Genomic DNA, 7,630 nt, shown 5'->3' on the forward strand with positions numbered 1-7,630 from the left:
AATCTTGCAACTCCTTCGGATTCAGATTACTTCTTTCGCGCAAAGATTTATTAAAGAGGTCAAATGATTTCCTTAATTCTTTAGGATCTATAGATAATTTAGCTTTACGACTCGCTTCTGTTTGCAAAAATACATCATCATCCGAATCGCTATCTCTATCACGCGGTGATTTTAATTTTACTGCTATATTTTCAGGCTCAGAATCAGATTCAACGTCGTCGTCGGTTCGTGCGTCAGTCTGAATGTCTGTTTGTTCAGGTTGTCGTGTTCCCTGGGATGTAGTAGGTTGTTCAAGACCTAAATTCGGTAATACACTTCTTTGCCTCCGGTAGGCCGGCGGTTCGGAAGATTCATCGTCGGATGAGTCTTCAGAAACAGCTTGCCTACTTCCTGCTGTTGTCCTAGCTCTCGATCGAGTTCTTGTTGAGATCGCGTTCTCATCACGCTCTATGGTAGTCTTTGTTTTTGGACAGAATGTTTCGTCAGCTGATTTTTTCCTTGGGACTGAGTCTGATTTAGCTAATGGTCGCTTTATTTTTGGAGCAGGTAATTTTGAAATTTTCGAATCGATGGGTAATATCTTCCATTGGTTCGGTTTACTCCTGACCTTCAAGTTTGACCAAGGGTTCATAATAGCAAATATCGTTTGAAGTTTTTGATTTTCTATTAATTTTAAATTTGTACAAGCAAAAATTTTGATTCCCGTTCCTCCAAAAATGAATCGTAACATGGTTCTTACCTTGTTCCATGCTAGTTTATCTAGACCGCATCCCATTCTAGGTATTCTAACTGTTTTAACAGAGTCATCCTCTAAAATTTTCCGAAAATTGATCAGACTGAGGTACATGTCTTCATATTCTGGTTTGTCCCAAAAGTTTAATTTTGTCATAATGTAATAAATTTTCTGATCTGGCAGTTCTAATTTAGCTACTGAATGCATATCAGCTTGACTGCGAAGGTGTTCCGGTACCCCATACTTTTTCCTAAAATCGCTTGCTATACCGGAACTCATTTCAAGATCTACAGAAACGGTATGCGCATAATTGTCAAGTCTATCGAAAACGCTTTCGTGTACTTCAATAATGTTTGGATTTTCAATATCAGCTGTTCTAATTATTTTCAAATAGTCTGAATACTTTGGAAATGAATCTACAGATTTAATTATTAGGTTGTCACTATCGTTTCCGCTATCAGATGACTCCGGCGATTGGTTAATGCCGTCGGTAATAGGGACTGGGTTGCGCGACAATGCATCTGCGTTACTGTTAAGTCGTCCAGCCTTGTGTTTGAATTCATACTCGTAATCTCGTAACTTGAGCCTCCATCGTATTAGTCGCTGCCCGGGATCTTTAATCGAGTCGATCCAGCGTAATGGCTCATGATCACTAACCAGTGTGAATTTTCGGCCATAAAGGTAAGGTCGAAAATGTAGTACGGCATATAGAGCTGCTAAACACTCTTTCTCAGTTGTGAAATAATTTTGTTCCGCTTTGCTCAGAGCACGAGACAGGTAGGCGACGGGCATGTCATAACCGTCCACCTCCTGGCTCAAAACGGCTCCGATTGCATAGTCGGATGCGTCGGTAGTTAACGTGAATTGCTTCTTAAAATTTGGGTACTGCAAGATAGGATATTGGCATAGATATTTCCTTAAAATTTTGAAACTTTTCTTTTGATCTTTTCCCCAAATAAATGGTGATTCTTTCTTTAATAGGTCTGTGAGAGGCCTAGCCTTTCCCGCAAAATCTTTAATAAAACGCCTGTAGTAACCGGCTAGTCCCAGAAATTGTCTAATGTTCTTAGGATTTTTAGGTTGTGGAAAATGTCGAACCGCGGTAATTTTCTTCGGGTCCGGTCTAACTCCTGATCTGCCAATAATATGGCCTAAATAAGCCACTTCTGTTTTTAGGAATTCACATTTATCTGGTTGTAACGTTAATTTAGCGTCCTTTAATTTGTTAAATAACCGGCGGATTTTCTTCCCGTGTTCTTCTAAATTCTTTGCATAAACTACGATGTCGTCTAAATAAACGAAAACTTCGACACCTTGTAGTCCGCGTAATGTTTGATCCATTAATCTTTGAAATGTAGCGGGCGCGTTTTTAAGCCCTTCAGGCATTCTGAGATATTCGTAATGACCGTTTGGTGTTGTGAATGCAGTTTTTGCTCTATCTCGGGGGTCCATTTCAATTTGTTGGAAACCGCTGGCAAGATCGAAAGTTGAAAAATATCGCGCTTCACCGAGATGATCAAGAATGTCTGTAATATTAGGTAATGGATACGCGTCCCCAATTGTCTTTTCATTCAATTTCCGAAAATCTATTACCATGCGCCATCGTTTTCTACCCGCAGAATCTGGTTTTTTGGGTACAATCCACACGGGTGAATTATACGGTGAATTTGAAGGAACTATTATTCCGTTGTCAATTTTAATTTTGATTTGGTTTTCAATCTCGGTTTTGTGGATTGGAGGGAACCGGTATTGTCGCGTATTAATCGGTATATCATCCTCTGTTGGTATACGATGCTGAATTCCGGGTGTAGATTTTAATTTGTCTCCAGGTAAATGAAATAATTCTGGATATTCCTCAATGATATCTAATACGTGGTCGCGTTCCTCTATATTTAAATGATCTAAATGCAATTTTGATTGAATTTCTGTAAATCGATCAGTCACTACAGGTTCTAAATTTAAGTCTTCTGAACTTGAATCGTGATATTCATGCTCCTCCGGAAAGTTGTGATATTCAAAAGGTATCACTTCCTGTGGTGGAATCTCTATCTCAATATCTCTATCCAAGGTATTAATTGCAAGAACATGGCATACGCCATCTTGTACCGAGACTGCAGCCTCACCAATGTATACTCCGTCCATGGTTTCTACGCGTGGCAAATATGCTTCTTTTGTGCCACAACTGATTACGTCGATGCCAATGGCTTGCTTTGTGCGCGCACGAATTTTAAAGAATCGTTTTTGCGGTTTTGTTTCGGTATCGGAATGTTCTTCGTATCCGATAAATCGTATCGGTCTAATCGGGTCAGTTTTCGTTACCAAGGTGTTATGTGTGAAAGAGATCTCAGCCTTACGTTCGCGCAAATAATCTTTACCTAATATACCGTCGCAATTTAGCAAAAAGGTTGATCGTACGACGTGAAATTTACTTGGTTCGTTTTGTAAAGTCAAATTTGTTATTCCCAAAGTTTTTACTTTATCGGTTGTTATTCCCGTAATCGTAGAAATTTCGTCTACACTGATTAAAACGTCAGGATGTAAAACATTAGCTTTAATGAGACTGATATCTGCGCCGGTGTCTATTAGAAAAATAGCTGAGTGTTCTTTTAATTCAGGAGCTGTCATCCTGATCAGTGGCGATTCTCGATCTGGTCCGCACGTATCAATGCACCGGCCGGCGGTTCCGCGAAACGGACCGTCGGTTGACGCTCGGGCGTCGCGTACCTCGCCGTTGCGTCCGGACGACGAGTCGCGTTCAAGTTTAAAGATTCAGCTGATTCGGACGTTCTACGCGGAGATGGTGACCGTGTTCTGACGTTCGAATTATCAAACCTCGCTTGATTAAAACCGGACTGCTGATTCGGGTCGTATGAACGGGTGTTTAAATTTGGCGAATTCGGTCTGCTCGTATTTAAATTTGCTCCCGGCGATCCCGATCTCTGTGGAATCGATGTAGGATTTATTGTGGGCGGATATCCATAAGGTGGTAAATACGGATATGTCATCGGCGGATAATAATACGGGTGTTGTGGAAAATAAGGCGGATATTGATAACCACGCGGTTGCTGGTACTGAAGCTGTGAGTGAGCGGGCATGCCGTATGGGTAATAACCCCTCGGCTCGGGTGATCGTCGATCGGCGACGTTTGCCGTCGGGTGTTTGTACATCGCCGCGTTCGGTGACGGGCTTCTCGCGCGTGTCTCCGCTCCGTCTGAGATGCCATAATTCGAATACAATTGCGGCGCGTTATTTTGATTATAGATCATTGGAGAGTTCGGTTGCGGAATTTGTACTCTCTGCGTTTCTCCGGAAGATATTATTCCCTGGCGCATACGATTTTCTGTTTTTCGCGCTAACTTAAACGCTTCTTCCAATGTCTTTACACGTCCTTCAACATATCTTTCGATAGCTTCAGGTAGTCCTCGAATATAAGCATCCAACGCGTTCACTTGTAGAACTTTCATTACCGCGTCGACTTCGCTTTTTCCGTACTCGTCTTCTAAAGCTACGCGAGCTGCACTAATCAAGATTTTTAATCGATCGTAGAAATCGCTCACGTTTTCATCACGTTTCATCCGTATATTCGCGATCTCTTGTTGATAATACGGATAAGTCTTTTCAGCTGCAAATCGACTTTTCAGATGTTTTATCAATTCATTGACCGTATTAAAAGTCTCGCCATATGTACTATCGCGAGCTGCTCCTTGCAATTTTCCTAGAACGCACTTTACATATGCGCCTTCCGAATTCGGCGGAATATACACTGAACCGTTTTGCACGTCTTGTAAGAAATCTTTCAAACGAATGTTTTTCCCGTCAAAATATGGAATATTTAATGTACTATGCTGCAACGCAAAGCACTCCGCCATCGACGTCATCATCGCATTACTCGCGTCTAGAGCGGATACATTGGTTCGGTCCGCGCTCTGGTTTCCCGTTTCGTTGGGCATTTCAAAATCGAAAAAGGTTGTTTATGCACACGAAATAATTCAGGCCAATTTTTAGGCAAATATTGGGAACACAGCTAATACACAAATGACCAGTGGAAAATTCGGCAATATACGATATCAGGATATTATGACATAGACATACAAATACACAAGTAATAATTCGCAGAGTTTCATGCACAATTTGTCATTAATTATATAATTATTATCTAGAAAGAAAGATACTTTGTTTTTTCATGCGTTTGACCAGTTTTTCAATTTTAACACAAAAACTAAAGAAAATTTTTTTTTTATTTTTTTTTTTTTTATTTAAACAAATCTCACTTTTAGCAACAAAATCCCACCGCTGCCACCAATTCTTGTGTTACGTGGGGGTGAGGGTGTACTGAGCGGTGGTAGTTTATGATTAATTGAATAATCTAGCTCCCACGTAACGACAATGAATAATAATTAAATCTAAGAAAAAGACTTACCTCTCGATAAGCCGGTAATTTGTAGGATCGTGTTGCTATAGACCTATACAGGTCTGTGAGGTTTGTTTAAATAGTTGAGGCTATTTTATAATAAAGAAAATGGGAAGAAGGTCGCTCAAAATAAATGTTTAAAAAGATTTAACTGGTAAAAGATGAAGTATATTCTGGTTCAATTTAGTTATTGAAATATCTGGTAACAATCGATGGTGATAATTATATATTTGAGCCAAAAATAACAATTTATAAAGGTTTCAAATTGAATTAAAAATCGCGTGTTATACTATTCTAGAAGATAATATTATTTGGTACCAGGAACATCTACTCTGAACGATGGTTATAACTAGCTGGTCGTGATAATTGTATTGTATCTCTCTTTTTAGATTATCTTAAATCGTTTAATATTATGTATATATATTTAATATGTATATTTAATCGTTTAGTCTTATTTGTTAATTCTTGGAAACAATAAGTGGAATTTAATTGGGGGTAGTGAAGCTAGCCACCAATTCTATGCTTGGTTTTTGTGAATTTACTGAAGTAGTTTTGACTATCAAGGTGAACAAGAATTCGTCTAATTTTTTGAGGGTTAACACTCGGATTGACTTAGCTTTTGGGTGAATCGGTCGACGAGATTGAGAGCCGTCGGATCGTGTCGGTCTGCGTCGGTAGATTGCTGGACCAGGGGCCTCACCTCAAATTTGGAAGAGTTGATGAATCGAATGATGTTGAACGCTGGTCACTTAGTCTTTGTGAATTTAGAATGATATCTTGTTATCGAAAGTTTGAAAGTGTCTGTTTGTGATTTTGATGATAAGTTAAAATTGATTGGAACGATTATTTATTAAAAATGATAGTGTAATTATTATTATTTTTTACTTAAGATTACCTGATTCGCTTGAATCAGGGCCGAACTCAATTTTAACTAAGGAAAATGGAATATCATAAAAATGTCTATTCGCGAAATGACGAGATTTAGTAAAGAACAGAAAAGATGGAAATGTAGAAGATAGTGAGTCTTTTGCAGCTAACAGAATAACTGAATGCTCGAATTTAACGAATTAGCGCGAGACTTTAGGTCGGTCACAACTAAGATTTTCCAAACGCTACTCTTGCTCGAGAGGGCTAATCCGGGTTTACGTCCACGCACTTCGCGACTTGACAGACGAAAGACGCGGCTTCTTGGGCCCGAGGGTCCAAGGAGCTGCAGTTGTAATTAGTTACAACGGTAATTAGCCAATGAGGTGCGAGGGCGACCTCCTGGTGCCCAAATCCACATGGTCAGCGTTACTTCTCGCTCTCCAACGGTGTTCCGACGATTCTCAATCTCGTCGGTGACACATTGAAAATATGAACAAAAGATATTTGCATGCAATGTTCACACATTCATTCATACATTCCAATGAGTAATCTATTTTAATTTGATGGTTCTGAAGGTAGTGGTTTATCCTAGTTATTGATTATAATTTTAATTTAAAAAGAGGAATATTTCCAGGCTGAGCGCTACTGATACTAACTCAGCAGTCTCTCATCTCAGTTCTTGGTACCAGATAAATAGAATAAAGTTGAACCTTATACTAGGGATCATCGTTGGTCTCTACGTGACTTTTGCCAGGAGGGGTGGAACTCGCCGTTATTAGAATATGAGATTTTGATGAAATGATATCTGTGCATTGAAGAAATTAAAGCAATGAAATGAAATGGAATTTTGAAAAAGTTACGCCAAGGCGGTACGTCGGGGCGTAACATAAGGCTAACCCCTTCGCATTTTTGGCGAAAATTTTCGCGATTTCGGAAAGTGCTGGAATAAATTCTATCTGGCACTATTCCGACGTAATTTTGCCGGGGAAAACGATTAAGCGCAGTCCCAATACGCTGCAAGCAACGAATGAAAAGTTACGGCCCCAAAACGAGAACCTGAGTTTTCGACATTTTTCAGCAGCTGGTTAATCCTTCGTAATTTCTCTCCTGTTGATCCCACGCCCTTTTCGCTGCGTTTTCTGAGTTCCTGGGTGTCCAATTAGTCAGGTAAGGGTCATTTAAATCAAATCCGAGACCAAAAGTTTTTTGCCCAAAAAAAAAGTAAGGCCAACCCCTTTGCATTTTTGGCGAAAATTTTCGCGATTTTGAAAAGTGCTGGAATGAAATCTATCTGGCACTATTCCGACGTGATTCTGCGAGAGAATTCGATTGGGCGCAGTCCAGATAGGCTACGATTTTGTCATCGGTAGCTACAGCAGTAAAACCAGGTAATTTTCTCAGTAGTCCTCTAGGAGCTGACTCTCAGCCATTTTTCATATCTTCTCTATATCTGTAAAAATCTTCACTCGATAAATTAAAAAACAACAGGGTCAACTTTCCCAACAACAAATCAAACGTTTCGGCTAAATTATGGTAAATCCCCGACGTATATTCCCAATTATAGTCGCGAAGAAGAGTCACACATTCGTAGCATTAGGTCCTTTTATTGACGATGCCCT

This window comes from Neodiprion lecontei, chromosome 4, assembly GCF_021901455.1.
Source record: "Neodiprion lecontei isolate iyNeoLeco1 chromosome 4, iyNeoLeco1.1, whole genome shotgun sequence".
NCBI classification, from domain to species: Eukaryota; Metazoa; Arthropoda; class Insecta; order Hymenoptera; family Diprionidae; genus Neodiprion; species Neodiprion lecontei.